General features: G+C 43.9%; 1 protein-coding gene across 1 annotated transcript in view; it reads right to left on the reverse strand.

The window, feature by feature from the left end:
* Window positions 1-21,129, reverse strand: part of MRRF (mitochondrial ribosome recycling factor) — a gene marked incomplete in the record, with an annotated part of 68,716 nt that overhangs the window by 17,274 nt on the left and 30,313 nt on the right.

Raw genomic sequence — 21,129 nt, forward strand, 5'->3', positions numbered from 1 at the left:
TCCTGGCTCCTGAACTTGCAAGCACTCACTCTGACTCAGTATGCATCAGTTCACCAAGCACTGGCAGAGCCCCCTGTGCTGTGTGCAGACCCCAGGCCAGGCTGAGCCACTCGAGAGAGAGGCGGCAACTTTTCCAGGGGCTCAGTCAGGTGGTGGAAACAAAACTGTCAGCCACTATCTAGGGTATGATTGTGCAGCTAAGACAGAGGGATGGGTCTGCTGTGGGAGGAGCGTGCAGAAAGCACAACTCCTCTGCCTTAAGATATGGAAAATGCCCTAACACTGTAAGCTGCAGAAGAAAGGAAAGGACATCTTGGGGAGAAGGACGGCAGGGAGAGCACGAGACTGCAAAAGGTACATCAGGGTCAAATTTGGTCTGCAGGCCTGGGGTTTTCCAGTTCTTCTTTAGCCACAAAACCCTGATTTCAAAGAAAACCTAGACAGAGTCTATTTTTTTCTCCTTTAGGTTTTACCATAGGGTGCGAGCACTTGCCAAGTGGAGAGAGACAGAGAGATACAGAGAAAGAGAAAGTGAGAAATCACTTCCCAGTAGGGATGGCCACGCTGTAGTCCCTTCTTCTTTATACTTCTCTCAGGATGCTGGGCGCACATGCACACGTGCCCAGTATGATTTCAATCCACCAGGTCCGGGACTCGAACCATGGTTGGTCATGTGGGAATCCAACTGCCTTAACCACCATATCACCTGTTGGCCCCAGAGTCTACATTTATAAAACAGAGACTTCTCCAGCTGATGAGGGGAAGGGCACTGGGGGAAGAAGCAGTATTCTATCTTGGCTACCAAGCTCAGCTCCACTCTTACTTCACAAACTGCCACTTACAGGTTGATATTAAACACTTGGCCTTGGTCTTCTCATCTGGAAACACACAGATGAGATGACACATGGAATCCTGAGCACTCAGAAAATGTAAATTGTCTTTGTTGTTACTGTTGTTTAGGTTCAAATAACAAAGAGTTCATTCATGATAGTTTTTATTAGCAGAGAAACGACAGGGCAAAGATCTATGCTTCAGCAACATGATCAAGATCTGATTAGCAATTAAACATCTCACATACACTTTAGTTTCCAAATATTTCCAGCACGTACACCTAAAACATGCTCTTTTTTCAGTATTCATTCATTTAATTCATAGCTTCATTCAATAACTATTTACTAGGCACCTATTACCCACCAGCCCCTATGGCAGAAACAAGGGACACAGCATTAAACACACACAAATGTACAGTCTGGCAAGGAAGCCAGTCATTAAACAAACATGTGCACAATTAACCAATTAGTTACAGCTGTAACAGGCACTGCAGAGACAGAGAGAGCTCCATGACTTAATTAGCATTGAGAGAGGGTCTGAGCAACCTTTCCTTGTGGGACCCAAGAACTAAATGGAGAAATACTGAATGTAAGTGACAGGTTAAAATGAGGAAAAGTGGAGGAGGGTGATGGAAGATCATTCTCACCAGAGGGAATGGCATGTATAAAAGGCATTTTCTTTTCAGGCAGGAAGGATACACTCTTGGGGGAACAGTAAGGACTATCCCAAATGAGAGGGCTGGAGAAGCTGGCAAAAATGCAGGTGCTTCAATATCACTTTATGTCTTAGTAGGTCCAGTGACAAATGGAGAGTTGAACAAGATATGGTGCATAAGTACAATGAAATATTATTCAGCTTTAAAAAGGAATGTGATTCTGATACATGCTACAATATGGATGAAACATAACGCTTCGCTGAGTGAAATAAGCCAGACAAAAAAGGACAAGTATTGCACGACTCCACTGACAAGCGGTTCCTGGAGTTGTGAAGTTTATAGAGACAGAAAGTGGAGTAGTGGCTACCGGGAGCTGGAGAGTTGTGGAATGGGTACAGAGCTTCAGTTTTGCATTCTAAGGCTGGTTAATGCCACTGAACAATACACTTAAAATGACAAACATAGGGACCAGCAGATGGCATAATGGTTACATCGCTGGTCTCTCAGGTAGTTGATAACGGTTTGAGTCCCAGACACAGTGGCGACCATGCCAGGCACATGTGCATGCATGCCCAAAATCCTGGAAGGAGAATGGAGAAAGGATTGTGGTGTGGCTATTCTCCTGGGGAGTGACTTCGCCCTTTCTGTCTCTCTGGCGAGTGCATGCACCCTATAGCAAAAATCTCTTAAGGAAAAAAAAAAAAAAAAACCTAATATGGAAAATATGTTATTTATAGTTTACCATGATTTTTTAAAATTTTTTATTCCATGCCCAAAATCCTGGAAGGAGAATGGAGAAAGGATTGTGGTGTGGCTATTCTCCTGGGGAGTGACTTCGCCCTTTCTGTCTCTCTGGCGAGTGCATGCACCCTATAGCAAAAATCTCTTAAGGAAAAAAAAAAAAAAAAACCTAATATGGAAAATATGTTATTTATAGTTTACCATGATTTTTTAAAATTTTTTATTCATTTTATTTATTATTATTATTGTTGTTGTTGTTGTTGTTTTAATTTGACCAGAGAGACAGAGAGAGAGGGTAAGAAAGCAAACTGCCGGGACCAGCAGTTAGCGTAGTGGCTATGTCGCTGAACTCCCATGTAGTCAACCGTGGTTCAAGTCCCAGACCCAGTGGCTTAAACTCATGCCGGGTATGTGTGTGCATGTGCCCAAGATCCCAAGAGGAGAATGGAGGAGAAGGGATTGCGACATGGCCATCCCCCCACCAGGGGGTGATTTCTCGCTTTCTGTCTCTCTGTTTCTTGATGAGCAAATGCACTCTATAGCAAAAACCTCTCGAAAAAAAAAAAAATAAAAAAGAAGAAAAGAAAGCAAACTGCCAAGTCTGGAACCCAAACTGCAGTTGGCCATGTGGGAGTCCAGCATCTCAACCACCACATCACCTGCCAGCCCCTTACCATGATTTTTTAAACGTGGGACCAGCAGTTAGCATAATGGCTATGTTGCTGAACTCCCTCCCCTGTAGTCGACCGCGGTTCAAATCCTGGACACGGTGACTTAAACTCACGCTAGGCACGTGTGCGTGCATGCCCAAGACCCTAAGAGGAGAATGTAGAAGGGATTGCAGCGTGGCCATCCCCCCTGGGGGGTGATTTCTCGCTTTCTGTCTCTCTGTCTCTCTCTGTCTTTCTGGAGAGTGCACGTGCCCAATGGCAAAAACCTCTCCAAAAAAAAAAAAAAAAAAAGTGAAAAATAAAGGGGCCAGCAGGGGGCATGATGGTTAAGGTGTTGGACTAACACATGGCTGACTCTGGTTCGAGCGCCAGACCCAGTGGCTTGAAACTCAGGCTGTGTACACGTGTATGCATGTCCCGAATTCTGAAAGAACCGAGGAGAGGGATTGCAGCATGGCCATCCCCCCTGAGGGGTGATTTCTCACTTTCTATCTCTCTGTCTCTCTGGCGAGTGCATGAGCACTATAGCAAAAATCTCTAAAAAATAAATAGAAGAAAAGAGAGTCTAGTAGATTGTTCCTAAAAGCAACATGGAACACTGTGGAAGTTTGAGATGGACAGAGGACAGTTGATCAGATTTGTATTAATATTCTGTGTAGACACAATGTACAAACCAGATCTAAGCCATGACAACAGTTCACCCAGGAGCCTCTAGGAAGAAAGAAGGGGCACTCAGGACCCACCCTATAGCAGCTCCTTGACTGAGTGATGAAGACAGCAGCCTTTTCCGCTAGGGTCAGAGAGCCTCCGGCATCAGGCAGGGGTTTGGGCTGAGCTGGCAGGGTCATACTTTGTTTGTACAAACTCCTCCAGGCAGATCTTCCAGTAACATCCTGGATGGGGGCCTTCCTGCAAAATTCCTTGAGCATGTTCCCATGAACAATAAGCAGAGGGCATGCCCCGCTGGCCACTCACACCACAGCGAATCCCACTAGCTGAAATGATACTTCCTATTGTTTCAGTGAGAATGGAGCACATGTACGAGGTGTACCTCAGAGGAAGCCACGCTCTGCCTGGGGGCGTGAGGGCAATCCCAGCAAGAAACCATAATCACAAGATAGACACTTGCTTCCAGAGCATCTCTGGTCACTTAAAGGGGACTTTAAAAAGTAAAAAGAATGTGCTTTAATGCTGAGAAGACCTAAGTTGGAAGCTCAGCTCTGCCTCTTATTGACATCAATTCTGTGAAAATGCTATTCAGTTTCTCCAAACTCAGTTTTCTCATGTATAAAATGGAAACCGGAATGTTAAGAGGGTGAGCGTGAGGATGAAATGAAATGACGGGCAGTGAGGGCTTAGCCCTCTGCAAGTGCACGTGCTTGACAGCTCAGTACGAGGTGGCTGCGTTATTATTCTTACTACAGAATCCCCAGGACTTGACAAGAGCATGTGAACGGAAAAGGAGAACATTTTTGTTTGTTTGTTTGTTTTGAAAAAAGGGAAGAGTGGAGTCACTTGGAGCTAGAGCTACTGAGTGGATGGTGAGTGAAGTGGAAATAGAATGGGAACAGAGGAGAGCAGGGGTCTGTGGGAGCAGGGAGGGAAACAGGGGCCTTAAGTTCTGTTCCCACAGCTGTGGGGAGCTGGCTAAGGGAGAAGGAAGCTGCACTTCCAGGGAATGGCGTATCAAAGCACATTTCTGACAGGTCCTCTGAGAGAAACTTGCCACCTCCTCTCTGGGCCTCTGCGAGACTCCCCCAGTAGGAGCATCGCCTGCAATCAGCGGCAGACACATGCCCTGCTTCATTGTTTGCTGTGGGAGCTGCCCAGCGCCTTGGGCCGCTGGCCTGAAGGAAGTGTTTTTGTTTGTGCAGCCCAGCCAGATTTCCTATGCTTCTAAGTACACCACCCCTCCCCTCCCACTGGCCTGTCTTACATGCATTAATGGCTCATGAAGATATCAGATCTTCTGTAGGAGTTCTTTCAGCCTGAAGGAAATCATACATTTGGAAGGAATTCTACTAGTGGTCATTTTAGCCCTCTCTGGGACACAAGTGGCCACTGCTTTGAAACGACTGTCCTGTGACCGAAGCTCAGCTGAATCAGACACAGCATCCTGAAATGCAGCCCAGCATGACAGAATGAGAGACGGTTGAGACCGGGACACATCTCCACATTCGCAGCTAAGTGGTCTTCTTTCCTGTCACCCTAGAGGATGCAAACCCAAGTCCTGGGATAAGCAGTTACAACTCTTGCCTCGGTTCTAACAGACATGAGAAAGCACAGCTCAAATAGACCTAATTTCCAATCCCAGCTCTGCCACTTACAAGTTGAACTAGCTGAGCTGTGGTCAACTAGTTCTTCCTCTCTGAATTGCAAGGCTGTCCAGTGAAGGTTGAGAAAACAGTCTTTGAAGTCACACTGCCAGGTTTCAGTTCAGCTCTTCCACTTCTTAGCTGTTTGGTCGTGGGCAATTAATTTTACTGTTTGTCTCGATTTCTCCATCTGACAAATGTGCATGAAACCATTTACTTCACCGGACTGTTTTAAGGATCAAACAAGTTTAAAAATGTGCTGACACAAGGTGATGCGCTCAATAAGCACAATCTGTTAACACTTCCCCAAATACCAAATGAGGGGAAGGTAAAATGAGAGATGATGGTAAAGGACTTTGCACAGGGTCGACTCCATGGCTCAGGAGTAATATGCTCCTCAAGAAAAGATCCCACACGGCAACCGCAGTTCGAATCTCCAGCTCAGGTGGCTTAAAATATGCTGGGCTCACGTACAAGCGCCCAAGATGCGATGGGCTGGAGGACTGGGGGGAGAGGATCGCGGTGCACCCAACCTTGTAAAGGGTGCTCAGATCTTTCTCTCTCATGTTCATACACACATGTTCTATCATGTATAAAGAAAAAAATGTTTTTAAAAAAGAACTTTGCAGAGCTAGCAGGTGGTGTGGTGGTTAAAGCACTGAACTCCCACATAGCTGACTGTGGTTCAAGTCCAGGACCTGGCAGTTTGAAAACCATGGTGCACACATGTGTGCACACGCCCAAAAATCCCAGCAAGAGAATGGAATAGAAGGGACTGCTGCATGGCCATTCCCCCCTGGGGAGTGATTTCTCACTTTCCTTCTCACTGTCTCTCAGGTTGAGCTCACATGCCCTATGGCAAAAGCCTATAAGAAAAAAACCTTAAAAACAACTTTTTTTTATGTAGGTGACTAAGCTATTTTAAGTTGTCAGTGACATCGGTAACGATGATGGTGAGATGTCTCCTACTGAAGGAGACATAGAGAGGCTACAAGTCCAGGCTCTGGAGAAAGAATGACTGTTCTCGCACTTACTAACTGTATGAAACGGGGCACAGAGAACCCCAGTCCACTGTGATTTAGTTTCTTCATCTGTAAAACAGTAATAATACATGGACTTCAAAAGACTGTCACAGACACATCAGCCAGCACACAAGCAGCACCTGGAGCAGCAGAGGGCACACGGTGAGCACTCATGCTTATTTATCCCGCAGACACTCGTGGTATTATGGCATACTCACTACATGCTGGGCCTGTTCCAAGGGCTAGGGAAACTGCAATGAACAAAACTGACAAAGCCCCTCCTTTCTCCTCTCAAAGCAGTCACATTCTAGCAAAGAAGAGAGACAGTAAACACAAATGTGATACAATAAATGCTATGAAGAAAACAAATGAGACAAGGAGGGACCGACCTAATGATCATCACAGTCAAAGCCCACGCCACACTGGTGCACTCTCTGTGCACCGCTCAGCGAAGCTTCTCAATGCTCCTACAACATTAACAACATTAATGCTGTTACCACCTGGATTTCACAGATTAGAAAGCGGAGGTTCAGACGGATCAACTATCCTGCCCAAGATCAAACAACAAGTTCCTAGTTGCATCTTTTCATGCATATCTTGGGTTGTGAGAAAAGTCATGATGCATTTTCCCACAGAAAACATAGAAAAATGACATCGGTAACGATGATGGTGAGATGTCTCCTACTGAAGGAGACATAGAGAGGCTACAAGTCCAGGCTCTGGAGAAAGAATGACTGTTCTCGCACTTACTAACTGTATGAAACGGGGCACAGAGAACCCCAGTCCACTGTGATTTAGTTTCTTCATCTGTAAAACAGTAATAATACATGGACTTCAAAAGACTGTCACAGACACATCAGCCAGCACACAAGCAGCACCTGGAGCAGCAGAGGGCACACGGTGAGCACTCATGCTTATTTATCCCGCAGACACTCGTGGTATTATGGCATACTCACTACATGCTGGGCCTGTTCCAAGGGCTAGGGAAACTGCAATGAACAAAACTGACAAAGCCCCTCCTTTCTCCTCTCAAAGCAGTCACATTCTAGCAAAGAAGAGAGACAGTAAACACAAATGTGATACAATAAATGCTATGAAGAAAACAAATGAGACAAGGAGGGACCGACCTAATGATCATCACAGTCAAAGCCCACGCCACACTGGTGCACTCTCTGTGCACCGCTCAGCGAAGCTTCTCAATGCTCCTACAACATTAACAACATTAATGCTGTTACCACCTGGATTTCACAGATTAGAAAGCGGAGGTTCAGACGGATCAACTATCCTGCCCAAGATCAAACAACAAGTTCCTAGTTGCATCTTTTCATGCATATCTTGGGTTGTGAGAAAAGTCATGATGCATTTTCCCACAGAAAACATAGAAAAATACATCATGACTTTTCTGACAACCCAGTACATAGGGATTTGGGCCAATGCTGTCCAACTCTTGAATCCCAGGCTTCCTGCTATACTAGTCCATCCATCCTTGTTGGTACTAGAGAAATCTAACAGGTATTCTTTACTAGTGGCAGTATTAAGAGCAGCACTGCTCTCATGTTAAGATCGGCTTAGATGTATCATCCATTGTCACAACACTTGTTCCCTTGTACGTTTTGGAGGGAAGAGAAGGAATCATGGAATGCAATGGAACAGTGATTAGACCTACAGCAGTCAACCACTAGGCTCTGTAACAGGTGTATGATACAAAGCATGGAGAACGGCGGGGGAGGGACAGGAGAAGCTGGGTTTTGTTTTGTTTTTTAAGTTTCTTTCTTTATTTCTTCTGTGAGACAGAAAAGGAGACAGAGACAGGCAAGGCCATTCCACCATGATCTATCCCAGACATGCATGGATGTGAACCCAGGCCCTTTGCCAAGTACATCCAGTTGCATTGTCACTGTACTACCCCTCGAGCCTGTTCTTTGGGATGCATTATTTTAAGAATTATTTATTTATTTAACTCCATTTGTTATTATTTTTTAATCTGACCAGACAGAGAAAGAGCGAGAGAAAGGAAAAGAGAGAAAGCGAGCCGCCAGGTCCAGGACTCGAACCGCAGTCAGCCACGTGGGAATCTAGCACCCTTTAACCACCACATCATCCACCGGTCCCTGGTATGCATTTTTGCACAAGTGATGATGGCAACTTTCTCCTTAGCCTGCTCACTTTTGATTCCTGATTGCACTTCCTTTTGTGTTTCAATCAGTACATCTGTGCCGGAAGGGAGCCCCCATTCCACACACTTGGGACCTACAATAGCAGGAATCACTTCTAAAATGCCACAGGCCAGGTGGGAAGCAACACTGAGCAGGAGAAGGCAGGCATCCCAGCACTGCGTGGAGGCTCACCTGGGCCTGAAAGGCAGAAAGAAAACAGTGTACTGGAACTCATCCAGGGGACTGAATGGCCCTGTGAAAACAGCAATGGCAAGCAGCTGGTAGGATTAAAAGGGCTTGAAAAAGCAGCTGCAGTTGCTCAAATGCAGTCTGTGGCAGCCCCAGCCCGAGTCAGGTCATTAGGCATTCTTCTTGTTTTTTTTTTTTCCCCTCTTTCCAAGTTGCTAAAGATCTGTATGTGTGTGGGTTGTATAAGAAGAGTAGTACTGGGACAAGCAGTTGGCGTAATGTCGCTGGACTCCCATGTAGTCAACTGCAGTTCGAGTCCCAGACTCGGTGGCTTAAACTCATGCCGGGCACGTGTGTGTGTGTGCCCAAGATCCCAAGAAGAGAATGGAAGAGAAGGGCTTGCAGTGTGACTATTCCCCCAGGGGGTGATTTCTCGCTTTCTGTCTCTCCGTCTCTCTCTTTCTGGCGAGTACATGAGCCCTATAGCAAAAACCTCTCCAAAAAGAAAGAAAGAGAGGAAAAAAAGAAAGAGTAGTACTAATATTTCTTGGAAGGTGCAAATTATACACACTATCCCTAGACCAAATCCTCAAGCAGCTACCACAAGGAGTCCACAGAAAGGAAGTAGGTTCCAGGTCAGGAGCTAAAGGAGTAATGAGATAATTCAGCAAGAACATGGGCCTTGGAAGCAGGCAGATTGAGTTTGAATAATAGCTCCTCTGTTTACCAACCTGTGACCTTGGGCAAGTTACTTACGCTTCTGAGCCCATTTCCTCAACTTTGTTTAAAAAAAGAATTATCTGGGGCCAGCAGGTGGCATAGGGTGTTAAGTGTGCCAGACTCCCACATGGCCAACCACAGTTTGAGTCCCAGACCTGGCAGTTTGCTTTCTCACTCTCTTTCTCTCTCTATCTCTCTCTCAGGTCAAATTAAAATAAAATAAATAAAGTTAGATAAAATAATTCTTTAAAAATTATATTAAAACAATTATTTAATTTAATTTATTTATTATTTAAATTTGGTATAGAACACCTGTGCTCACCAGAGAGCAAGAGAGAGTGAGCAAAGTGAGAAAGTAAGCCAACAGATCTGGGACTCCAACTACAGTGGACCATGTGGCCAGTGCCCCAACCACCACACCACCTGCTGGCCCCTCCTCTTCTGTTTTATACCCATTTCAAAAGGGTACTTCTAGTCAACCAGAAAAATAAAAAAATAAAAAAACATGAGCTAACTACCAAAAGATGTGCAGATGGTACAGCTGTTCCCCAGTACTTGCAGTGGATTGGTTCCAGGATCCCCCTGTACCAAACTGTGCAGATGTTCAAGTCCCTTATATAAAATGGCATACTATTTGCACATAGCCTAGGTACCTGTATACTCTGCTCCCGTATCCTTTTAACTTATTTCTAGATTACTTATAATACCTAATATAATGTAAATGCTATGTAAATAGTTATACTGTAGTGTTTTTTTTTTTAATTTGTGTTTCTCATTGCTCGTTTTGTTTTTCAAATATTTGATCCACAGTTGGTTGAATCCATGGGCAGAACCCCTAGATATTGTTAAGCAAAAAATTCTTAAAAGGGTATGTGTGGTGCTGCAGACATTTGATCCCATTTATATAAATTAAAAATACATATACGTTGGTATATGTATCTCTTAAAATCTGAAAGAATATAAACTAAATAACAGTTACTTCTAGGAAGAATATTTGGGGAACAGTAAATTAACCTTTCATTATTTCCACAGGACTTGAATTTTTTTTTTTTTTCTTTAAAGACAGTCTCACTGTGTAGAGATCCTGCCCCCTCAGCCTCCCAAGTAGCTGGGACCACAAGTAGATGCCACTGCACCCAGCTCTGTCAGAGTCTTGCTATGTGGCCCAGGCCAGGCTGCTTGTGATCCTCCTGCCTCAGCCTCCCAAGGAGCTGGGATCATAAGTGCACATCACTGCACCTGGCCTTTACGTTAGACTAAAACCAAACCCGGGCTTCAGGCTGATGTGGTCCTAGCCTCAGAAGTCAGCATCTCAGCAGTGCATGCCACTATAGCCAGGCCAAAGCATATTAATTTTGCAACTAAGAGAGAGATGAAATCAAGGATCTGATGAGTCTACTATCCAGCGTATATAAAGACCTCCCACAACTCAACAACAAAAGGAAAAACAATCCAATTAAAAAAATGAGCAAAGGACTTAAATAGACATTTTTCTAAAGAAGATATACAAATAGCCAATAAGCACATGAAAAGATGTTCAACATCATTCATCATTAGAAAAATGCAAATCCAAATCATAGTGAGATACCACTTCACACCCACTAGGATGGTGCTAATAATAAAAATAACAAGTGGCAAAGAGATGGAGAAATTAGAACCCTCACACATTGCTGGTGGGAATGTAAAATGCGTAGTCCCTGTTGAAAAGTTTGGCAGTTCCTCAAAAAAGTAAACAGAGTTTTACCACATGACCCAGTAATTCTACTCCTCAGTAGACATTCAAGTGAATTAAAAACAGGTTCCCATGGGGCCAGGTGCTGGCACAGTGGTAACATAACTGGGCCTCATGGGGAAAGTCCTAGGTTCATGACCCAGGACCTCTCTGTGCACAAGATTATGACCCAAGATAGCTGAGGCTGCAGGTGGACTGAGGTATGAGGACCTTTTGGAGGTGCCTATCCTGCTGTTTCTCTCATGAAAGAAAGAAACTTAAAAAAAATTCACACAAAAACTTGTAATGTATATAGCAGCATTATTCACAATAGCCATAAAGTAAAACCTGAATGCCCATCAACTGAGGAATGGGTAAATAATATGTAGTATATCCAAGGCCAGCTGGTGGTTTGGTGGTTAAGGCAGCTGGACCATATATGACCAACTTCGTAGTTTGAGTCCTAGACCCTACAGCTTGAAAAACACCAGGCGTGTGTGCCTAAAATTCCCAAGAGGGGAATGGAGAAGGGACTGTGGTGTGACCATCTCCTGTAAGGGGTGATTTACTCCCTTTACCCCTCTCTCTCTGTCTCTGCCTCTCTCCAGTGACCACACATGCCCTAATGAAAAAAATAAATTTTTTTTTAATTTTAATAATTAGTATATCCATACAATGAAATATGATTTTACAATAAAATGTAAGGCACTGATACATGGTACAATAGAATGAACCTTGAAAACACCACACTAAGTGAAAGATAAAAAAGATAGCTTACTATGTGATTTCATTTACATGAAGTGTTCAGAACAAAGCAATCGACAGAGACAGAAAGTAGATTAGAAATTGCATAATTCCTAGCAGGAGGTTTTGAGGATAAAGTGGGGAGTGACTGCTAGTGGGGACAGGGTTTTCATTCTGGTGTGATGATGAGAATGTTGAAAAGCTGACTGGTGATGATTGCACTCCTTTATGAATATAGTAAAACCCACCGAGTTTTATCTTTCAGTGGGTGAATTAGATCTCAATACAAACACCATATACCTATGTAGTTTTCCTCATGAACGGTACTCTTCTAGGTGGAACGCTTACTGACAGGCAGTACGGCTCACGGCAGTGAAGATACTGCCCTTGCCCACCCGCTGAAACGTTTAACAATCACCAAGCAGAAAAGGTCACAGGAATACTCAGAAATATCTAATTTGATAATGATAAATTTTAAAATGGTAACAACTCATTTACTGAATTGCTTCCCCTTCTTCACTAGTGTCAGACCTGCACTGAGTCTAAAGACTCTTCCTGACTACTCCTTCCTTTCCCATTTATCCTTCACAGAACTTTCTCCCTATGTATCTTCACAAAAGTAATTGCTGTTATCATCCCATTTTACAGATGAGGAAATTGAGGCTGAGAGAATTGCAATAACTAGGGGCACCTAACTCTTCTTATTGGTTTTCTGACTAGAGCCTTGTCTCCTTCAACTATTATTCCTGGCCCTCCCCACTGTACAGCAGCTGCCCCTCCTCACTTAACGAGCCTGGAGACCATCCTGGGGACCCTGCCTTACACAGCTTGTTCTCCCTGGTCATCATCCAGAAAAACTGCACATTAGCGTACACAGGGGGAAAAACACCTGAGAAAGACAGACTTGAGCCCGTTATCTGGGAAAGGCCGTGATCTGACTCTTAGTGGAAATCTCCTTCCTACCACCCAGTACCAGGTCTGGGAGAAGGATCCCAGGATAGGTATGAGGTCTACCATCCCCACAATGCCCAGAAGAAAAGAGGGAGCTGGTGGGCAATTAGCCAATGACTGTGAGGCCTTGGGGAACAGTTTGGCAAGTTGAGGGTGCCAAGGAAAGCCAGTCTCTCACCATTATCAGAAACATAAAGCAAATCTCATACCATAGGCAGGACTAGTCACTGGATTTCCTTGTTTATTATACTTTCCAGGAGGTCTTGTTCACCACATTTCATATTCAAAGAACAAACCAAGTGCTTATTAACAATCAAACAACAGTATTCCTGAGCAACTTAAATTCCAACATAATTACAACATGACGACTCAACTCCTCCTACCCAACCCCCAAATGAAGAAAAGAGAAAAAATGAACATGGGGGTGTGGGAGGAGCTAAGTGAGAAAGAGAGGAGAGCATTAAGGACTGAAAGAGAAATCTGCAAACAAAAATGTCATTGGTTTTACTCCCAAATAATAGGGGTAAAAAAGATATTTCCACAAACTTTTAAACTCGGAGAATTAGATGGCAATGGGCCCTCTAAAATAAAGTAATAAAATAAAAATTTATTAAGTGGGACCAGCAGTTAACGTAATGGCTATGTCGCTTGACTTGCACGTAGTCGACCGCGGTTCACGTCCCGGACCCGGTGGCTTAAACTCATGCCAGGCACATGTGCGTGCGTGCCCAAGATCCCAAGAGGAGAATGGAGGAGAAGGGACTGTGGCGTGGCCATCCCCCTTGGGAGGTGATTTGTCGCTTTCTATCTCTCTGTCTCTCTGTCTGGCAAGCACACGTGCCCTATAGCAAAAACCTCTCCAAAAAAAAAAAAAAAAGTATTAAGTACCTATATTGTTCTATGTGTCACATTAGGTGCCTCTCAGTGTCTTCTTACTCCTCAAAACCAGATAGATTATTCCCATTTCACAGACAAGGAGGCTGACGTCTCATGAACCTAAGCCACATGTAGAAGGTCACAATAGTGGACATGGAGGCATGCTATTCAGCTCACCCTCCGGGAGAACCTGCTTCTAGGAGCACAGATGTCCAACAGCTTCTAGCTCTGCACCTCGAGTGCCTGTGGCATTCATGCTGAGGGCACACTGAGGCCACATTCCCCAGAGGCTCCCAGCCAAAGATCATGCATGACAAGCCAGGCTCTGAAGGCCAATAAGGGACGTCTCTACAGTAACCTATGCTCGAGAATGCCCCGCCAGCCTGGGCTGAGATCTCCTCAGAGCTACACTGCTGCCCTCCTCTCCTTCCTCCACCAGCGTCAGACCCAGCCAGTCTACTCCTGCTCCCTCTGCCCTTCACAGGCACCTCCCACAATACATCTCTTGTCCATCTAATTCCATCCTGGTGTCTGCTTCTCAGAAGACCCAAGCTGATACACCCAGAGGGTGACAGAGCAGGGAGAGATTTGAGCCCAGGTATGGCTAACGCCAAAGTCCTAGTGCTTTCCTTTATATCTCAGAGATGGATTAACCGAGGAACAGGTTGCAAAAACAAACGATCAAAGGCTTTGTCTAGCTCTCTCACTACTTTATTGCTGGTGTCTAGAACTATGCCTATTGGTAGGTATATTGTAGTACTCAATAAAGATCTGTTGAATGAATTTACAAATGTTCTAGAGTACTGCTCAACTCTACCTTTACTAGCTAAATGAACTTGTGTAAGTCTTTTAACCTCTTAGGCTTACTTTTCTTATGTATAAAAATAGAGAATAACAGAACAGAATGAGTTAAGTAAGACAGCACAGAAACTCAATAGTCCTTTTGCTTAATAGTATTGCCATGCAGTGAGCCAGGGAGGTGTGCAAGTATCAACAGTGTTTCCTAAAGAGCAATGTCAAGTTTGCATCTGAAGGTCAATAGAGAGGTCACTGGGAAGCATTGCAGATGGCTGGCTGCGCCCGAACTGTCCTGGCCTCTAAAACGTTTGGCACTGTGCAGCACTGCTGCAAACATGCACTACAACAAGCAACAAAGGCTATACCAAGGGCCCACCACCTCCACATTCACTTCTCTCCCAGTGACAGTCCCTCTACCCCACTTCCAACTTCCATGAGAACAGTACAGCCTTAGAAGATCATTATAACTAGTAAAATGAGAAAAAAATTTAACCAAGATAATCAACACCTGGAAACTAGTTAATGCTACGTGTAAAATGCAAATACCACATAGCCTTTAAAAAGAGTGATGAAGGGTGCTGGCAGGTGGCATGGTGGTTAAGGTACTTGACTCCCACATGGCTGACTGCGGTTCAAGACCCAGACCTGGTGGCTTGCTTTCTTGCTTTCCATTTCTCTCTTTCTCTGTCTCTCTATGGTCAAATTAAAAACAACAATAATGGTAATAAATGGAGTTAAAATAAATTATTTTTTTAAAATGGTGAAGATTTGTCATCAGAAGGAGCAATGATACATTGTCAACTTTATAAAAAGTACCAACATGGGGACCAGCAGTTAGCGTAATGGCTATGTCGCTGGACTCCCACGTAGTCGACCGCGGTTCAAGTCCTGGACCCGGTGGCTTAAAACTCACACCAGGCACGTGTGCATGTGTGCCCAAGATCCCGAGAGGAGAATGGAGGAGAAGGGACTGCGGTGTGGCCATCCCCCCTGGGGGGTGATTTCTCGCTTTCTATCTCTCTGTCTCTCTCTGTCTGTCTGGCAAGCACACGCACCCTATAGCAAAACACCTTCCCCGCCCTCCAAAAAAAAAAGTACCAACATGTATAATCCGTTATCATTACAAGAAAAATGGAGGAGATATAGACATGTGCTTGACTTTACATAGAAAACAAATCTAGAAAATCAAGGTGTTAAAAATGGTTCCCTAAGAGAAGAGCATGCAGGCATTTTAATATTTTACTTAATTCTATCTAAACTAAAACTAACACAGACACTGATGAGAGAAGAAGACAATCAAGGAAGGATGTCACCTCAGTGGGGAATGAGTCAATCATATGTACTTTTTGTTTCTTGGGTGAATTCATAATTTCCTTGTAACATTTACTTCAAACCAGACATGAACTTGGCGATCTCAAGCCCAAGCAGCATTTTTCTATTTAGTGTGATTTTCTGACAGATATTTGGTAAGACAACGTGTTTGCACGTAATGAAGATGTGAATGAAGTGGAGGCAGAAATCTGGCCTAATCAAACTGAACTCCTACTCCAAACTTTCCAGGGCCCCTGAGTAAGAAGTGAAAGACTGATATTCCAGCTAGGACTTCTATGAGGAGGTAAGAATAGAGAGAAAGATGACAGACCCCAAATTCTAATCCTGCTTCTGCCACTTACCAGCTATCTGGCATTGGGCACTGCGAGCTTCAGGTCCCTCATCAATCAAATGAGCCTAAGAATAGTCTCCTTGCCCATAGTGTTGTGAGAATGTGGGGAAAAACTGCAAAGTCTTCCACTCGCACCTAGGGGACTACACCTCTAGTGTAGGTGATTAATAAATGATTATGTAAATAGGAAAAAAAAAAAAAAACCTACTTCAGTGACTGTATTAATAGAAATTCAAAGAACCCATCCAGTTGACTGACTTACCTACATAAAAGAACACTGGCCAGAGAAACACAAGAACTACACACACCGACAGTGAGGAAGGATGTAACCAGAGCCTCTGAGGCTCAGTGGTATTTTCCCTAAGCACAGAACATCATAAACTTGCACACAGCCTCGCAGAGCTGATTCTCAGAGGCTGCAGGAACAGGACCTGGGGGTAAAAAGCTCTGGGCTCCAAGGCTGACCTGTTAGTGACTGGGAATCACTGCTTCCACCTACTTCCCAGAAAGATCAGAGGCAGATTACAATAATATATATTCTCATTTAAATAAGAATATAAGAATCAGAGAAGTATGATGAGGATGAGGTAGTAGCTGAGATCTGCTGCAACTGAAAATAAAACTTAGTTCCGGGCTTCCAGACTTGTGGCGGAAAAATAAACTTGGAGATTGTCGTTAGGCAGAGGAAGAATCATGACCAATCAGGAAAGGCAAATTTCCCTAGAACTAAACTTGAAATTTTATAATTAGAAACTAATCCTACAAATTTACGGTCCTTATTCTCCTCATCTCCCAAACTCCTAACTTAAGCTGTGGTGTTCACTGTCTTCTCCACAGCCTTGGCAATTACCAGCTGTGGCCCAGAGCCAATGCCTTACCTCTTTGAATCTTAGCTTCCTCACCTCTAAAAGGGAATCGTGTTCCTACCTATTTGTGAAAGAGAAGGGAACGGCAACATTTGCAAGCATTAACTGGATGCCTACAAAGCATCAAAAGCTTCATGTACATCCTATCACTGCAATCTCTCAATGACCATATAAAAGCGGTCTCGTAAATCATTTTACAGATGAGCTCTCTGAGATCCAGAAACTGAAGACAGCACTGTCCCATGCTAAAAAGCAGAGAAACTGGAATTCAATTTCATGCTTAGGCAGTATCATGGCATATTTCTACCCATTATCACTTTTTGCTTTCCCTGTTAGACACCTACAAGTTCTTAGCACAAAGTAGGTGCTCAACATATTACTGCCCTCTTCTCCCGTAATTATATTCAGAAAGGTAAAAGTTTACTGAAGTGAAATTAGTATTTTTATATAGTTTCTTTAAGGAAATCATCCTTCTTGATCTACTTTTTCTATTTATCCCATCAAATCCCTGTCGTTAGGTAATTTTTTGCCTATTTTACAATAAGGAACTGGAGGTACCAAGCTGCTCGGGTGACATGACCAGAGTCATATAGAAGTCACCGCCAAATCAAATAAAAACTTTGGTCCTCTTACTTCTAAATCAACCCTCATCCTCTCACATGACAGCCTCCATAATAAAGAACAGATCATTCTTTTTCTTTATCTGGAAAACTACCAAACGTACAATTTAGTAAGGGGCCTCATGACCCTACCACCTTGTCAAAGGGAAGAAAGTATTTTAAAAATGAGGTTTTCAGGAGCAGACGGTTTAGGTCCATCAACTTTCTCTTAGATTACACCCATTAATGAAGATAAAATAAAGTAACAGATCCCCATGCCTTTGGAAATTTTCGTGAAACTCTCTGAGCCTTCAAACTTAAGTACAGTGCCCAAGGGCAATCAGTAACTCCTATGGGGCTATGGAAGTGCACACTATTTCAACCAGAGCCTTTGAGAGAAAGACGTGATCACGACTGGGCCACTCTGAAAAAAATCCAAGTCAGTAATGAGCATTTAGCAGCACACATTCATAGTGTCACGAAGTTTTGGAGGTTCAGAAGGGAACTTGCAGCTGTTAGGAACAACTTCAGCTGGTATTTGAGGAAACTAAGGTTCAGGGAGGGTAAGTGGCTTGTCCAAGATTTCAAAGACAGGACAGCAAGAACTAGAGAATAAACCTTTATTCCACGTGTAACTGTCGCTTCTAATGAGTACACTCCGCACTTTCCAAATTACTCATCTGCAGAGTGCAGGAGAAGATTCCAATCCTGACGATCTTAAGTAAGTCCCTTAATTTCTGCAAATGTCAGTTTTTTTCATCTATCAACTGTGGATCATAGTAAGTCCCTCAAGTAAACTGGAGATAGCACAAAGAAGGGGCCTAAGAGCCCCATGAAGGTAAACATCAGATCTGTACACCTCAGCAGTCTGGCACATACACAATCTCAGAAAATTCACTCAGCATATCAATGAACTCACCAAGCAAACAGGTAGCAGACTTAAAGCCAGGTCTATCTAGTTCTTAAACACTACCGTTATTTTGCTCCTAATTCACATGATACAAGGCAGAGTATTAATTCAGTTTCACAAGTACTGAGAACACAATGGAGCACGACAGCCATTTTCTGGCTGTAAGGTGAGAATAAAATTTCAGTGGGGGGAACCAGCAGTTAGCGTAATGGCTATGTTGCTGGACTCCCACGTAGTCGACCGCGGTTCACGTCCCGGACCTGGTGGCTTAAAACTCACGCCGGGCACGTGTGTGTGCGTACCTAAGATCCCGAGAGGAGAATGGAGGAGAAGGGATTGTGGTGTGACCATCCCTCCTGGGGGGGTGATTTCTCACTTTCTGTCTCTCTGTCTCTCTGTCTCTCTCTGTCTGTCTGGCGAGCGCATGCGCCCTATAGTGGCAAACCTCTCCAAAAAAAAAAAAAAAAAAAGTTCAGAAAGTTCAGTGGGAAAGCTCCTGAACCCTCAGTACTGGAATTAATTCTTGCTCGCAGAGGTGCCTCATGAGGCTGTGGAATCAACTAAACCTGGGTTCAGGTACCAGTTTCTGCATAAGCTATGTGGCCCCAGAGCGACTACTTCTCTGAGCCTAAATATCATCTCTGGGAAAAAACCTACCTTATTCATACAGGGATTGTCTGAGAAATATGGCAACAAATGCAAAGAAACAGACAATGCATGGCACAAAAAGACATTCTGCTGGTATTGCATTTCATTTCTCTTCTAGCTCCGTGGAAACTTCAGTCATTCCTTTCACTTACGTCTTTGCTCATCTTTGCTCACTTCCTTCCCGGCCCTTCCTGTCCATAATAAAACCCCCACATCTCTCCTTCCCCCTACCTTGCTTACTTTCTTCATAGTCTGTATCAACCCCTGACCCAATATTATAAGTGAATTGCTATTTTTAAAATATTATTTTATTTAACTTTATTTATTTATTTAAATTTGACCAAAGAAGGACAGAGCAAGAGAGAGAGGGAGGGAAAGTGAGAAAGCAAGCCACCAGGTCTGGGACTCAAACCGTGGTCAGCCATGTGGGAGTCCAGTGCCCTTAACCACCACGCCACCTGCTGGCCCTGTAACTGCTATTTGTGGTGCCTACTGGAGCATCAGGTAGCCAGGAGGACAGGCGCTTTTTGCTGCTTGTTTTGTTTACCGCTATAGCCCAACAACTGTGTAGTTAGTGCCTAATACTTCCTAATGACAAAATGAATAAATTCAACACTTAATTGGGTTTTGCTGTATGTGAGATACTCTGGAGAAATAGATTTAAATCTTCTGCTATGAAACCTGAGATTGATGTCACACTGGATTGCTACAGTCGCCTGACTGTCCTCCTTGTGTCCACTCTGTCCCCTATATTTCATTTACTAACCTATAGCCAGAGACACTTGAAAATGAACATTGGAGCAGGTCAAATCCCTACTCTGTCACTCCAGTACACTCAGTACTTCCTGTTATAATCAGAATAAAGCCCAGAATCCTTACTATGGCCTATAAAACTTAAATCATCAGCCCCTACTAACCAGTGTGACTTCATCCTCTACCACTCTTCCTTTGGGTTTAGAACACACGGGTTTTTCTCATTCTCAAACATGCCAAAGTCTTATCTCTTCTCCTTTTAAAATTTACTATTTATTTATACAATTAACAATATTTTGTTCTTACACCTAACATTTTTCAACCAGATTTTTTTTGGGGGGAGGGGGAGTTTTGTTTTGTTTTGTTTGGTTTTTTGGGTTTTTTTTGCTATATGGCGCATGCGCTCACCAGAAATACAGAAAGAGACAGAGAGATAGAAAGTGAAAAACCAACCAGGGGGGATGCCCACGCCGCAATCCCTTCTCCTCCATTTTCCCCTCGGGATCTTGGGCACACACACACATGCGCCTGGCATGAGTTTAAGCTACTGAGTCCAGGACTCGAACCGCAGTGGGCTACATGGGACTTCAGCAACATAGCCATTACGCTAACTGCTGGTCCCTCAACTAGATTCTTTTTACTAATGTAAAACCAGCTCTTCAAGGAACATGGGTTAGCACTACAAGTGGCAAGGTCTCTTCTGATCTGGAGTCTCTGTGCTTGTTCATTCTGTTTGGAATGCTCTTCTTCTAGGCTGCTCTTCCTCATTACTTAGCTCTCAGCAAAAACATTACCTCTGGGCCCAGCCACGGCAGTATAATAGGGCACTACTGTGTGAGGCTGGAGCCACGTAGGAGGCTCATATTTAGATCTTGGACCAACCTGAACAGGCCAGGTACAGTGGCACTCACCTGTAACCCTGGCTAACTAGTAGGCTGGAGCAAGGGATCACAGAATGGTAAGACCCTATCAAAAATCTCTCTCTCTGTTCCTGACTTTTGCACTCTCTCTTACTAAAAAGGAAAAAAAGGGGGGGGTGGAAGGCTGGTCATGGTAATATGATACTCTGATGCTGAAGCCACATGGGAGGTCCCAGCTCAGATCCTGAGGGCTCTCGTATTCACGCGTGCAGGCCCGTGGCCCTGGCTGTCTCAGACACGGTCCTGGCTGTCTCGGGCAAAAATTACATATGAACTTGCTAAAGTTATCAATGCTGGCTTATATTATTATGAACAGGACCTATGGATGGAAGAAGATGAAAATAAACACATAGCCATAAAGGTAATTGTTCCTAGCCGGCATCTTCCTGC

The sequence above is a fragment of the Tupaia chinensis genome, unplaced genomic scaffold (genome assembly GCF_000334495.1).
Source record: "Tupaia chinensis unplaced genomic scaffold, TupChi_1.0 Scaffold000289_1, whole genome shotgun sequence".
In the NCBI taxonomy this organism is placed as follows: Eukaryota; Metazoa; Chordata; class Mammalia; order Scandentia; family Tupaiidae; genus Tupaia; species Tupaia belangeri.